This window comes from Lepus europaeus, chromosome 12, assembly GCF_033115175.1.
Source record: "Lepus europaeus isolate LE1 chromosome 12, mLepTim1.pri, whole genome shotgun sequence".
Taxonomy (NCBI): domain Eukaryota; kingdom Metazoa; phylum Chordata; class Mammalia; order Lagomorpha; family Leporidae; genus Lepus; species Lepus europaeus.
This window is the reverse complement of record NC_084838.1, coordinates 59,054,468-59,068,877: the sequence shown is the minus strand read 5'-3', so window position 1 is coordinate 59,068,877 and position 14,410 is coordinate 59,054,468. Positions and strand designations below refer to the sequence as shown.

Below are 14,410 nucleotides of genomic sequence, written 5' to 3'. Positions count from 1 at the left end.
TTTAAATCTGTTAAAACCATTCTCTGTCAGGCCGGTGCTGTGGTGTAGCAGGTGAAGCTGCTGCCTGCAGTGCCGGCATCCCATTTGGGCGCCAGTTCAAGTCCCAGCTGCTCCACTTCTGATCCAGCTCTCTGCTATGGCCTGGGAAAGCAGTGGAAGATGGCTTAAGTCGTTGGGACCCTGCACCCATGTGGGAGACCCAGAAGAAGCTCCTGGCTTTGGATTGGTCATTGCGGCCAGTTGGGGAGTAAACCAGTGGATAGAAGATCTCTCTCTCTCTCTCTCTCTCTCTCTCTCTCTCTCTCTCCTTCTTGCTCTCTGCCTTTCCTTCTGTCTGTGTATAACTCTGACTGGTAAATCTGTAAAGAGTGTGTCTGATAAGTCTCTGCACTCCTGAAATAGACACCTGCTTGCTGAGGCCAGGAGCAGGACAAGGAAGTTCACTATCACCACGTCTACCCAGCATGGTACTGAGGGTTCTGTCAGGGTCACTGAAGCAAGAAAAGACAGTTCAAACTTAGAGATTGGGAGACACATAAACATGGTATTACCAGTTCCCTTTCAGTCCTAGTTTAATAAGATTTACATTTTTAATCATGAACAAGTACAGAGTTTTATTAAATGCTTTTTCTTTTATCTTTTGAGATGGTTATATGATTTCTCTTTTTTTTTTCCTGTAACTGTGGTGAATTACATTGATTGTCAAAACTAACCATGCCATTTCTGATAAACTTGTCCCGTCATGATATTTGATCCTTCAATATTTCTCTAGATTTTATTTGCTAATATTTGCTGGGGAGTTTTGTATCTATGAAATGCTATGTGTTTCAATATCAGGAAGGCACTGACATAATCAGATGAGAGGGCAGGTGTTTGGTACAGCAGTTAAGAAACTGCTTGGGGGCTGGCGCCATGGCTCACTAGGTTAATCCTCCGCCTGCAGCGCCGGTACCCCGGGTTCTAGTCCTGGTTGGGGCGCCGGATTCTGTCCCGGTTGCTCCTCTTCAGTCCAGCTCTCTGCTGTGGCCCTAGAGGGCAGTGGAGGATGGCCCAAGTGCTTGGGCCCTGCACCCGCATGGGAGACCAGGAGGGGGCACCTGGCTTCTAGCTTCGAATTGGCCCAGCTCACCGGCCATGGCGGCCATTTGAGGGGGTGAACCAACAGAAGGAAGACCTTTCTCTCTGTCTCTCTCTCTCTCACTGTCTAACTCTGTCTGTCAAAAAAAAAAAAAAAAAAGAAAGAAAGAAAGAAAAGAAAAAAAAAAAAGAAACTGCTTGGGGCACTTGCATCCCATAGCAGAGTGCCTGGCTTGATTCTCAGCTTCTCTGTTTCCAATTCACCTCCCTGCAATTGTGTATACTTGGGAGGCAGCAGGTGATGGGTCAAGTGCTTGGGCCCCTGCTACCCACAAGATTGGGTTCCTGGCTCCTGGTTTCACCCTGGCCCAGCTTTAACTGTTGTGGACATTTGGAAAGTGAACCAACAAATGGAGTATTAATTTATTTATTAAACAAAGCAGAAAAGACGTAACTGGGGCTGACATTGTGGCTTAGTGGTAAAGCTATATGTAGTTGCTAGTTCCTATATAGTCGCTAGTTCATGTCCTGGCTGCTCCATTTCTAATAAAGCTCCCTGAAAAAAGCAACAGAATATGACTCAACTACTTGGGACTCTGCCATCCATGTGGGAGACCTGGATGAAGCTCCTGGCTCCTGGCTTTGGCCTGGCTCAGCCCTGGCTATTGCAACCAACTGGGGAGTGAACCAGCAGATGGAAGATCTCTCTCTCTCTCTCTCTCTCTCTTTGTCTCTCTCTCCCTCTATGTCACTCTGACTTTCAAATAAAAAAGTGGACCTTAAAAAAAAAAAAAAAGAGAGGATCACTTCTCAGCCTTTTGGCTAAGATCAAGTGTAGTATCTGTTCTTATCAGTTTAATATCTGATATGTCCTCTATCCGAGGACTAAAAAAAAAAAAAAAAGAGAGAGAGAGAAGAAAAGTAAGAACCATCCAAGCTGTTCAGTTGCTTCCCTCATTTGGTGGAAGGCATATTCTAAAGTTCTAGAACTTCTGGGCGTCCTGACTTCCCAATTTCACTAATGCCCAAAGCTCACTTCCCATAATGTCCCCATCTTCAGGAGGTAGAAAAATTTATCCAGAAGCCGAAATCACCACAAATCAAATGAAAGGAGAACATTTTGGTAGTTTGAGACCAAATTTTCTTCAGAAGAGGGGTCTACCAGTGTTGTTGAGTTATAATGTTGGGGGATTATGAAAACTAATACAATGAATCGTAATTATCATTTGTAACATATACTGATCATGATATTGCTTCCAGAACATCTTTATTATCTTTCACGTTTGAAATGCTCAGGTTTCCCAACAGACTCGAGAAGGGACTTTTATTAGGCCCCAATCATCCATCTAAACCTTTTAAGGTAAGGGTGTTGCCAGCTCTGAAGCCAAAGACACATTGCCTGGTCTGGAAGGAAGGCACTAAATATGCCCATCGTTAGTTTCTTCAAATGTGCGTGTCTGCTGGCCTGCCCTCGAGGTTAGAGCGGCCTCAAAATTGATCTCTGTAAAAAATAAGAATGGGAAAGGAAGAGGGAAGAAGAAGAAAGGTGGAGGTTTGGGTGGGAGGGAGGGAGGAGGGGAAGAATCACCATGCTTCCAAATTTCTATATATTAAATGCATGAAGTTGTATTCCTTAAACAAAATTAAAAAAAAAAAAATTAACATGTGGCTCCATTTGTCCATGTGCCCTGTAGAACCCTAGACTGTTCTCAAGTGGCCTCAGGCAAGCCTGCTTTCAGGACAGAGCTAAGTTCCTAGGGGAAAACATGTCCAAAGTGAATTTGGTTCATTCAGTTCCATTTGAAATGAAGCCTGTGTTTAAAAGAAAGCCACACTCAATTCTTTGTAAAGCAAATAGCCATCGTCTGATCTAATTAGTCTCAGAAATCCCAAGTCGGGCAGTTTCCATACTCTCCCGTGCATCCTTGTGGCAACATGACAATCAGAATGGTCTCTCTCTCTCTCTTTTCCACTCTCTTTTTTTCTCTCCCCTATGTTTTTAAGACTTATTTATATATTTTAGAAGCAGAGTTACAGACAGAGAAAGGGAGAGACAGAGAAAGGTCTTCCATCCGCTGGTTTACCTCCCAGTGACCACAATGGCCGGAGCTGGGCCTACCCAAAGCCGGGAACCATCAGCTTCTTTTGGATCTCCTATGTGGGTGCAAAGGCCTCAGCACTGGGCCATCTTTCACTGCATTAGCAGCGCATCAGCAGGGAGTTGGATTGGAAGTAGAGCTGCCAGCTGGAACTCAAACTGCCATCCATAAGGCATGTCGGTGCTTCCGGTGGAGGCTTAACCTAATACACCACAGCGCCAACACCCAGGATGGGCTCTGCTTGCCCTCCTGTGCTCCCCTTGTGGGACAAGTGCTCCCAGCAACACTGTGCATCTTCAGCTCCATAGAGCCCTCTCTGTGCCATCTCTGGCCTGTCAGCTCTCTGCCCTAGCATCCTACGACGACTCCGGAGGGTTCTCAGGTCTCCTCAGTCTTGTCTCACTTGGGCACTTCTCTGTGGGAACCCATGTCCTTGACTGTCAGGGCTGGCCCAGGCACCTTGACCTGTTTGTGTTAAGACGCTTTGGAATCCACAGAGACAACTCACCAGTGACCAGGGGCAGAGCAGCTGTGTCAACTCAGCTTGGGGAAGCTCAAGTATCCAGCGATCTTGGCTGTGTGGAGTTTGAAATTGAGCCCAACATATTACTCACGGCAAAAGAAGGGGCCGGCCAAGTTAAATAGAGCACTCCCCGAAACATTCACGGACCGATTAGAGAAGGAAGCTCCGATTTGAAGAGAAGCTATTCTGTGTCCGCTTTTATTTTTTTAAATAACACTCTCTCCCCAAGTAAGATGGGGAGAGTAGAAACCTCAAAGAGTGAGATTTATTAATTGAAAGAGCATAGGCCTATGACCATATGCCAAGTCTCTTTAACTTCACAATTACCACGTTCCTCCTTGGGCCAGAAATGTGCTAAGTACTAAGCCTTTTCTCCTTGCATCTTCATGCTAACTCTACGCTGTGCATACCATTGCTTTTCCCCTTTGCAGAAAGGTAAACTGAGGCCTAGAATGAATCAGCACACACTGCTAAGGGATGGAGCTCGATTCGAACTCTGCCAGTCTGCCTTCATATTCCTACTTGCTCTGAAACACATGGCAGTGCTCAGGAGCTTCCAGGAAGAGAACTCCTCAAGAGAAAGTCATGACATTTCCCCCACGGGTCTATGAAAGAAGCTGGTTTTCTTTTGTGCAAGCTCGGAGGGCCAGGAGTTCACCAAGACCGAATACACCCCAATGGACCAATCAGGGCTTGCCTTTGCAGATTAGTTTCCAATCAGAAGTTGTTCTCTGGCTTGGAGGAACAGAGGGCATCATTTAATGGACTTACAGAAAACATTTTTATTTTTGCATTTCTTCCCCCTCCCAAAGCAGTTCAGACCTTCCAGGCCATAGTTCACTCCCTCCCTTGGCCTTTCTACCTGGGATTGTTTTCAGAGGCCTGAAGCTAAGTCCTGACGTCTCCCACTGGCCAGGCCAGCCCTGTTGTGTGTCAGGGTGCCCACACCGCTCTCTGCAACCTCACAGGGGGTAGACGTGTTTATGGAGTGCCCAGAATCCCAGGATTCCCAAAAAGCCCCGGGAATCCACTTGTTTTCCACACTGAAAGTTTTCATTTGAAAAATAACCCTCTTTGTTGAACTAATGAAAGGAGGGGCTGCTGCTCACTTCTTGGGCTGGGGAAGAATTCCACGGGCAGTAATTCTGGTTCTCAGTGGAAAATGTTTCGGTTTCTTAATGTTGTTTTGCAGACTGGTCCCTGCCCGGCCCTTGCTCCAAGGACCACACATGCACACATGTGCACACTCACCCGTGCACAGTGCAGCATTTTCCACCCTTCCCTGCTGAGGGCTGGAGATGGCTGCATCCTCTTTCCAACACCTGCAGAACAAAAACGAGGTGTGTCAGGGGCTGTCAGCCAGCCAGAGGCGTCCCTTCTTGTTCAAGAACAGAACGCCTTCCCAGGCCACGCTCACAACCCCAGAGGCTGGGTGGGCCACAGAGGCCGGAAATTGGACTGGACTCCAAGCTTCTCTCGTTGCTGTGCATCTCCATGGCCAGCCATTCTCTCACACCATGGAGAGGGTGGTCTGGAGCTTTGCCTCCCCATTAGGTTAGTATGAAGTGGCGCTAAGCACTGTGCTGTCATCGTTGGACATACAGAGTGGCCGCCGTGGTACTGAGTGGGCTGGCGTGCACAAGGTGAACCAGACGGTGTTCCCAGGAGGCAACACAGTGGAGGGAGAAAAAGAACAGCCACTCAGATGAGACAGCCTAGCCCATGGACACAGGACTGCTAAGTCCCTCTGAGCCTCGGCGACATGATGAGGGAAGTTATTTATCTGCAGGAGTGTGCAGTGTTTGTTCTTAGTGGACAAGTCTGAGGAATGTCTGTCTTCTTCCCTCTCTTTTGTTCTCTGAAAACTGGCCATCTCCTGACTGTACAGACAAACCCCATTCCTATAACACAAGCTACAGAGACTTGAGTGCTAGCCCCACAGAGCCGAGTCTGGAGTTGCAACATGAGTGTGAGCTCATGGGGGGTGGTGCCTTGCGTTCCAGGGTGGCGGCGAGGTCTGTCACCAGTGGGAACTGTTAAGTCTGCTCTCCAGGCATTTAAAGAATTCCCTTTGTCCAGATTCTTTGTATGGGAAAGATACATCTGTCTTGATTGTGTGGCTCACGGTTCTGGTTAAACAGAGCGAGAGGGATGGACAAGATGACCACTATGTGGAAATGGACTTTTATGAGATCCACATGCTTTTAATGTAAAGAGGAGACCGCCTGTTAGCAAGGGAGAAATGAATAGCTTTGAAAGTAGAGAGGGCTCATATGAAGCAAGTGTGTTGGTCAGACCACTTTTGGTTTTACGTGATGGAAACCCTCTTCTATACTACCTTAAGCAAATAAATAAATAAGGACTTTATTGGTTCGATAAAACTATGGCATCCTGCTTTGGCTCTTCAGCTGGGGCTGAATCTATGGTTGTATTATGTGGTTAGGATCAGTGGCCTTGCTGGCTCTGTCTCCCTCTTCAGCTCTTCATTTTGTCTAATGGCCCATTTCTCTTGTCATTCTGATTGGCTCCCTAGCTACAGCAGAGACAGTCTGTCTCTCAATATCTGTATATGAAGGCCAGGGAAGATTCTAATTGGTCCAACTCTGAACCCATCACTGGCTACAGAGAAGGCATTACACTCTCTTTGCAGTAGTCAATCAAATGTGTGTTGAGTGCCTAGTCCATGGTAGGCACTGTTCTAACCATGGGGGATACCATGGTGAACACAACAGCTGATGCCTTGCCCCCCAGGAGGCATACAGTCTCCTGCAAAGGCAATAATCTATTTGAATCCTGCTTTCTCCACTACTCTGCATCAGAAGCTAACCAGAAATTGAGTCCTTTCCATTCAGAGAAGTCAATTGCTTTGCAGTACTGACAGGAAGTACCAAATACATCTCTGTGTGCTGAAGGCTCTGCCATATTCACCACATTCTAACCAGTGCTGCATTCAGTGCCCATTCACTCTGCAGATTGGTCCAACCAGACATGGCTCAGCTCTAAGAAGACCTCATGGCTTAGGGGTTTCTTGCGGAAAACTTGCATCCATCCAACATAAGGAATGCAAACTGTTTCCACCACAGGTAGGGGCATGCAGCTCTGGGCATCTGCTCTTCCTAGCCTGGGTACAAGAGACTGCCAGAGATAAGAATTGTCCACCCCTCGTGAGTCATCATTTGTTCCTGTGTAGCCCATGGAGACCTTAGTAACCCAGGAGTTCAAGGGGGAAACTCTATGAGTATACTCATACATAGGTATATTAAATTATTTGTTCTCTGATTAAAACACAGAGGGATGCTCTGTAAGCAACAATAATGGGACACTGTAATTGGCACTGTGGCTTTAGGCTAAGAGGGAAACAAATGGATTCCCCAGATTTCTGCATTTCAAGATGATTTGGATGTGCACCTACTATGTGCCTGTCCCCGGCTATACACCAGCAAACACTATAGCATCTCTGCTTCACCAGCCTGCATGGGCCCCAGTGTAAACTGACTGCTGCACAGTGAGGGAGGAGCTCTAAGGGATGTGTGCACAGCACATGACCCCACATGGTTTCCAAGACACACAGTGGGCTCTCGGTGCTTTAGAGGGGAGCAGTGGCTTGCCCCTCATCCGGAGCCTAGGCTGGCAACAGGAAGCTTCTGCAGAAACAAGGAGGACCAGTTTTAGCATCAGGCTTTGCTCAGCACGTTTAACCTCTACAGGCCCATGGGAGAGGGCAACAAGCCTCCCCAGGGCTCGCTGGACAATCATTACTTTTTATTATGCCCCTTACTGTCAGGTATTCCAAAATCCACACAGACTGTTCTTAGGATTTCAGCTCATCCCCAAAGAGAAACTCAAGAATCAGTGATGAGCACCACGGGAGAGAGTCCAGGCGGATCTCAAAAGGGCGCATCCTGGCAGTAATCACAGAGGCACCAGGAGTGTGTGCAGGAAGCTGCCCTGGGGGAGTGCAAGTCAGGAGCAGCCCCTGGGACATGGAAACCGGGAGCTTCTGCCTGAATCCCTCTCCTCCACCAAGTGGTGCCTTTAAAGTACGTGATAGGGGCCCGCGTAGTAGCGTCGTCTTCTCTTTCCTTCCCCCGCCCCGGCCACCTCTGCTGCTGTTTCACGGAGTGCACGCTGGCTCTCCCCCGGGCTGGCTGTTGCCTTCATATTTCATGCGGAGCGTGCAGCTTCCCAGGAGCCCGAGGCCTGTGCTGCATCCTGATGCACTGGCCAGCTCTGACATGGCCAGCGCCCAGCGCCCAGCGCAGAGCCTGCCTAATGAGGAGGCGGACACCGCGGCGCGGGAGTCAGGCCGCACGCCCAGGGCCTGCAGCAAACCGGCAGCGGGGTGAAGAAGAGGCACTGAGGGTGAATGAGCAGAAAGCTGGCCGGGCTCTCTTCCGCATCACCCCTCCCTCCGGCTAAAGCGAACGGGGCCGATTCAAACCACACAGGGAAGGGATCCGAGCCCCCGATGATGCACAGTTCAGATCAATGAATATCCCTAGGAAAAGCATGCAATTAAAAGAGGGAAAGGAAGCCACGAAGACTGGGGAATGGCTGAAGGGCTCCGTGGGCAAGGCTGCTACCCATTTGCATATTTCTTTCACTGCAGCCTTCTTCAAGTTTCCTTAGAGACCACGTCATTTTCTGAAAGATCCTGCTGAACACAAGTTTTTCCTTACCTTAAAGCTTCGTTTCATGCATTACTCCTCCCTCCAAACGGCTCTATCACGATCCACTGGCCCTCTCTTCCCTTGGTGTTTAGGGGGTCTACTTGGGGGAGAGTGTGCCTCCACAACCCCATCCTGGAGTTCTGAAGACAGCATGGCAACAGGCCCCCTGCCATCTCCCCTAACACTTATTCTGGGACTGATCCATGTTGGCCATCCAACCAACTTATTGAGATAGGGAAGACTAATTCTATGCCACAGATGAGAAAACCAGAGAGAAGTTTCTCCAGGCCAGTACATCAGAAAAAGGCCCTAAACATGAACCAGTCTTTGATATTTCAAATGAGCTTGTTACTCTTTAAAAAATTAAAATCCGCCGGCACCGCGGCTCACTAGGCTAATCCTCCACCTTGCGGCGCCGGCACACCGGGTTCTAGTCCCGGTCGGGGCACCGATCCTGTCCCGGTTGCCCCTCTTCCAGGCCAGCTCTCTGCTGTGGCCCGGGAGTGCAGTGGAGGATGGCCCAAGTCCTTGGGCCCTGCACCCCATGGGAGACCAGGATAAGCACCTGGCTCCTGCCATCGGATCGGCGCGGTGCGCCGGCTGCAGCGCGCCTACCGCGGCGGCCATTGGAGGGTGAACCAACGGCAAAAGGAAGACCTTTCTCTCTGTCTCTCTCTCACTGTCCACTCTGCCTCTCAAAAAAAAAAAAAAAAAAAAATTAAAATCCATCATTCCACTTGAGTTCATGTGGGATTAAGTAGCAAACCATGATTCCCAATATTTTAACTTAGATATGATATTAGCAAAGAAAATATGTTTACATGGGAATGACCACCATTTACATCTTGGGATCTAACAAAGAAATTTCCTTTAAAGCTTTGATTTTCATCATCCCTGTTTCTCTTATATGCCCACTCTTTCCCTCTCCCCCGTGTGTGTCGGGGGTTGGGGGAGAGAAAGAGAGATATCTTTTGTTTTGGCTCTGAGGATAATCATTTCATATTTACTGTATGCTTACTATATGCTTTTCACTTCCTGTTAATTAGCTCATGTTATCCTCCTGGCATGACACCAAGCCAGGTGATAGTGTCTCCTGCAAATGAGGAAACTTGCTCAGAGAAGTTTGTGGACAAGTCAAGTCCACAAAGTTCTTGGGAGGCAGGATAGGAACCTTCTTGACTTGAACTCCAGGCTTCTAATGCCTACACATAAAGCTCACGGTAACCCGCCTTGATTTGCCACCAAATCCTATCAATGTATCTTTAATATAATGGCAGAAGCCACATGGCTCACTTGTCTAAGCAACTGAAAATAGACTCAGAGAAGCTGAGAGCAGAATGGTGAAGGAGGACATGGGACGATGTTCCTCAAAGGGCACAGAATTTCAGTTTCGTGATATGAATAAGTCCTGGAGATTTGCTGTCCAACATAGTTTCTGTACTTAATGATTCTGTGTTTGATACATAAAATTTGCTAAGATAGTAGATCTTAGGATAAGTGGGCAAAAATACCAGGACTTTATCTGTGAATGATTATATGATTTTACTGGTTCTGTTTTTGTACTTCTATAGTTTTTGTCCTTTCTAATAACAGTTCAATCCCCAACTTAAATTTTTAAATTAGTTTTTAGTTATCTTTCTCCCTTTTGGAGAAAGAACCATGAATTTTACAGTTGGAGGAAATCTTGGAGGTTGTTCATCCTTGCCTTGCTCCAAGGCAGGTGTTCCCCCTGTGACATCCCCAGCAGGGCTCATCCTTTCTCTACTTAAACATCTTTAGTGGTAGAAGTGCACTGCGCTGAAAGGCAGCTCTGGCTGCTCTTGGAGAGGCCTCCAGGTCTGGCCTCAGTGTTGAATCTGCCTCTCAGATATATCCAGCCACTCACCAGTGAGAGTCTACCGCAGAACGACTTCCATCCCTCTAGCCAGATGGTTGGCCAGGGCTGCCATGACAAAGTGCCACAAACTGGGTGGCACACACAATAAAAATTCATTGTCTCACAGCCCTGGAGGCTGGAAGGCAAAGTTGAAGTATGCATCAGGGCTGGTTCCTCCTGAGGGCGCTGTGTCTCCCAGCTCCTTGTGGTTTCCTAGTGACGTTGGCTTCGTTGGGCTTATAGAACTTTGCCTTCGTCATCACCAGCCATTGCCTTGTGTGCAAGTGTATCTCCAGAACTCCTCTGTTTACAAGGATGACAATCACATTGCACCCAGGGTCCACCCTCCTCCAGCCTGACCTCATCTTAACTGATTACACTTGAAATAAACCTATTTCCAAATGAGGTCACCTTCTGAGGCACTGGGGGTTTAGGACTTCAACATATAGATCTGGACTGGGGGATACAACTCAATGCATGACAGTCCCTTGTCTGCAAACCTGCCCTATAGACAGGTGCAGAAAGCATTTATGTTATCCCTAAGTCTTCTCTTTTTCTGGATTAACAGCTCTTAGCTTTTTGCCAGACTGCTGTGTCGTGAGAGTCTCTTGTGAACACACTCTTCTCTCTTGGTGCTGGAAGGGTGACACCTGCCAGCAGGGCGCTTAGGGCTCCACTGTGCCATGTCAGCTGTGGTCAAGTTCACACTCTCAGCTGCTTGGATGTGCAGGGCATGGCTCACATTGACCACAGACTCGGCTCACCCTCCCAGTTCTCCACCATCACACAGCCTGGACGCTCCCATCCAGTCTCTGCCATTTGATTCCCTTTCCAGAACATCAATGAAACCACCCTGGCCAGAGTGATGGATCCTTTGGGTGATTTTCTGGAAACCTCCTGTCTGGGACTGAGGTAGTGCCATGGATTTGTGGGTCTTTCCGTCACTTTCCAGTTCCCATTGCTGCAAAGCCTGTTCCCATCTTCACATCAAATCCATCACACAAATGAAGATATATGAAGTGGTTTGAAGCCACCTCATTTGCTAACTCTGAAACTGAGATGCCCAAGGAGATCAGGTTTGGCGAGTTTGGCTTTTCATAAAGATATCATACCAACTGCATCGTCCTGTTGTTCTACAGAGATTCACTGAGCCCTTCTCTCTTAAGACTTGTTTCATTTTCTTGCAAAATATTGAAATTCCAAGTTCTATGTTTTCCCTGGATTACTTCCAGGGAAATAATGCTTCCTTATTTTGGAAATCAGTCCCACATGTCTTCTTTCAATATTTCTGATAAATCCCCTGACCATGATTCATAGTTTTCAGTCCTGTAATAAGCGAAGTGCTTAAGCAATTGTTTTGATCAGTTTCTAAATTAGGAGCAGGGGAGGGCAATTCCTTAGGACCTACTGATCCATATTCTTTCTAAGAGCACCTTTCCTTGCTTAGGCTCCCCTTGCAGATATCTAGATCAGTCCGTTCTCCATTGCTATAACAGCACACCTGGGGCTGGGTAGCATGCCTGGAAATATGATGTATTCAACTCCCAGTTCTAAAGGCTTAAGAGCATGGCACCAGCTTTGGCAGGTTCTGGAGAGGACCTCATAGATGGATCACAAAGGCAGGACAATGTGTGGAGGAAACCACACTGAAGGACAGAAGGCCAGAGACCAGGGCAGAGGCAGGATCATTCAACTCACTCTGGTGGGAACTAATTAAGGACCCATGAGCATGGTGGCCCCAAATGACGTAACCACCTCCCCTTAGTAAAGACTTAAAATTTAAGATAGGCAACTCTGTTTTTTAAGATGTCTTTCTGTGGAATGGGATCCAGAGTGGAAAGTGCTGGGAATCAGGGAGGAGACGGGAGATTGCCCTGGTGTATAAATACGGGATGATTCTACCAACCAAGCAACATTTAGGTCGTGAGCCCAGGCCGTAGTTCTGCCAGGAGAAGTTCTGGACCCTGAAAAGCAGGAGTGTCCCAGTGTGTTATACACACAGTGCAGCTCATTACCTAAGATCCATCCTCTCCAAACCCTCAAACCATGTTAGTTTTTAGGAACCAGCATGTAGTATTCAATAATAATCACTTTTAGTTGTTATTTAGTTTAAAGCAATTAATCATTAAAAAAGAGAAAAGTCTCAACTTCAAAGAGACTCTTCAAAGTCAGCAAGATATTTCATGTGTGTACTCTGATTCACATTTATGAAACAAAAATTTTACATCTCGGCGAGCACTGTGGTATACTATCTTGAATTTCAAACACAAATAAAAACCCCAAGACATCACATAACATGATAGGGTTGATAGAACCCAAGTACCACCACTTTTTTTTATTAGTCTATTGTTTAAATGCAGGGATATGTCCTATCACAGGTGTTGAACATATAAACTGCACCCAAAATCAACTCCAATGATTCCCAAGTGCAGGAACTGATCCCCCCAAGGGTCATGGATTTCTGTGCCTGTTTCAGACACCATTGCAGACTAGCATCCAAGCAGGACACTGTGTTTATTACAATGATAAGCAACAAAAATGTAGTATACATGTAACTAAAATGCAATGAGGAGGTGGGCAGCGCCATGGTACAGTAAGCTAAGCCTCCACCTGCAGTGCCAGCTTCCTATATCGGGCACCAGTTCGTGTCTTATCTGCTCCTTTTCTGATCCAGCTCTCTGCAATAGCCTAGGAAAGCAGCAGAAGGTGGCCCAAGTGTTTGAGCCCCTGCACTCGTGTGAGAGGCCTGGAAGAAGCTCCTGGCTCCTGACTTTAGATTGGCCCAGCTCAGGGCATTGTAACCATCTGGGGAGTGAACCAGTGAATGGAAGACCTTTCTCTCTGTGTCTCCCTCTCTCCGTCTGTAACTCTGCCTCTCAAATAAAAAAAAAAAATGGTTTTAAAAAATGCAATGGGGACTGCAACAGTTGCCTAACATATACCAGTAACAGATTTTGTGGGAAGTAGAGGAAGTGTACTTTATCACCGACATGTTTTTGGAATTCCTGGTGCCTAGTGATAATAAAAAGCTGACCAACTACACTGGTGCCTGGAACCACTGTTTCTGGGTAGTCCCCAGAGGCTGCCAACGGGCTGCACACTCAGATATGCCAGAAGTGCTGCTGGTTGCAACAGAGAACTGTGGCCTGAGACAGAGTCTGGGTGCGTATGTGTGCTTACATTATGCACACTTACTTCATGGTGCATATTTGTGCTTTATCTCTGTAGCTCGACAGATCTCTTCAGGGTACTGTCATCTGGGGCTTTAGAAAGGCACAATCCTTCCTGGTGCTAGTCTGGCCCCTCCTCCTCTGCCAATCCCCCTAGATGCAAACAGTATGTGGCCCACCTGATTTCTTCCCTAAATGCCTACTGATAGATTTCTCTGGTATCGTCAACAGTTTAAAAGCAGCTATTCCTCCACTGTGCTATTTGATCCCGTGATTCGCACCCTCCTCCTCTCTCTTTAATTACCTGTGCTCCTAGGCCTGTTTCTCCCTGAGACAGTTATATAAGACTTTTGATTCTCTGCAACCCTATTAGCTCATCTTCGCTACTTTGCCTTCCGCTGCCCCCGAAGACCAACACCAGGGATGGAAGAAAAAAAGGCAGGAAACAGAAGGAAGACCCTCAAAGATTTAAGTGCATTGGATCCTCCTATGATGACTTGGATCAGGTTCTTGGCACCCCTGGGCCAGGTCAGGTTTTCCCACTGTTCTTACAGAATGGAAGTGGCATACCCCAGAAGCAGCCCAGGTCCAGGGGGGAGCGCCTCAGGAAGCCAAAAGCCGCAGCCCTTAGGACGCTCTACTGGCCCTTGTCTGCCTTCCTCAAGGAGAGATTCGCTGCCTCTGTGAGTTGGAGCAATCCCTCCTGCCCAGCTCCAGACCCTGCAGTTTAGTTCTTCATTAAAAGAAGGTCCGTGGAGGGGCTTAAACACAAAACTCCCTATAATGGTGAATACTCAGAATTACTTTCCACCTGATACTGCTTCATTTAATTGGACTAAAGCAGGCTCCCCTGGCTCCAGCCTCCCTTGAAATCCTGCCCAAATTTGCCTGGCTCCTGCGTGGGCCTGAGTAAATACTCGGCAGGTGCGCCGAGGGGTTGCGAGCTGGGCTCCCATGAACCGTAATGGTTGCTGCATGACTGATTCCCCAGCCCC

The 14,410-nt window shown here is 47.5% G+C and overlaps 1 pseudogene; it reads left to right on the top strand.

Moving 5' to 3' along the window:
- Positions 1-1,879: 1,879 nt before the first annotated feature.
- LOC133772117 (U2 spliceosomal RNA) lies at positions 1,880-2,010 on the top strand (annotated as a pseudogene).
- Positions 2,011-14,410: the final 12,400 nt, after the last annotated feature.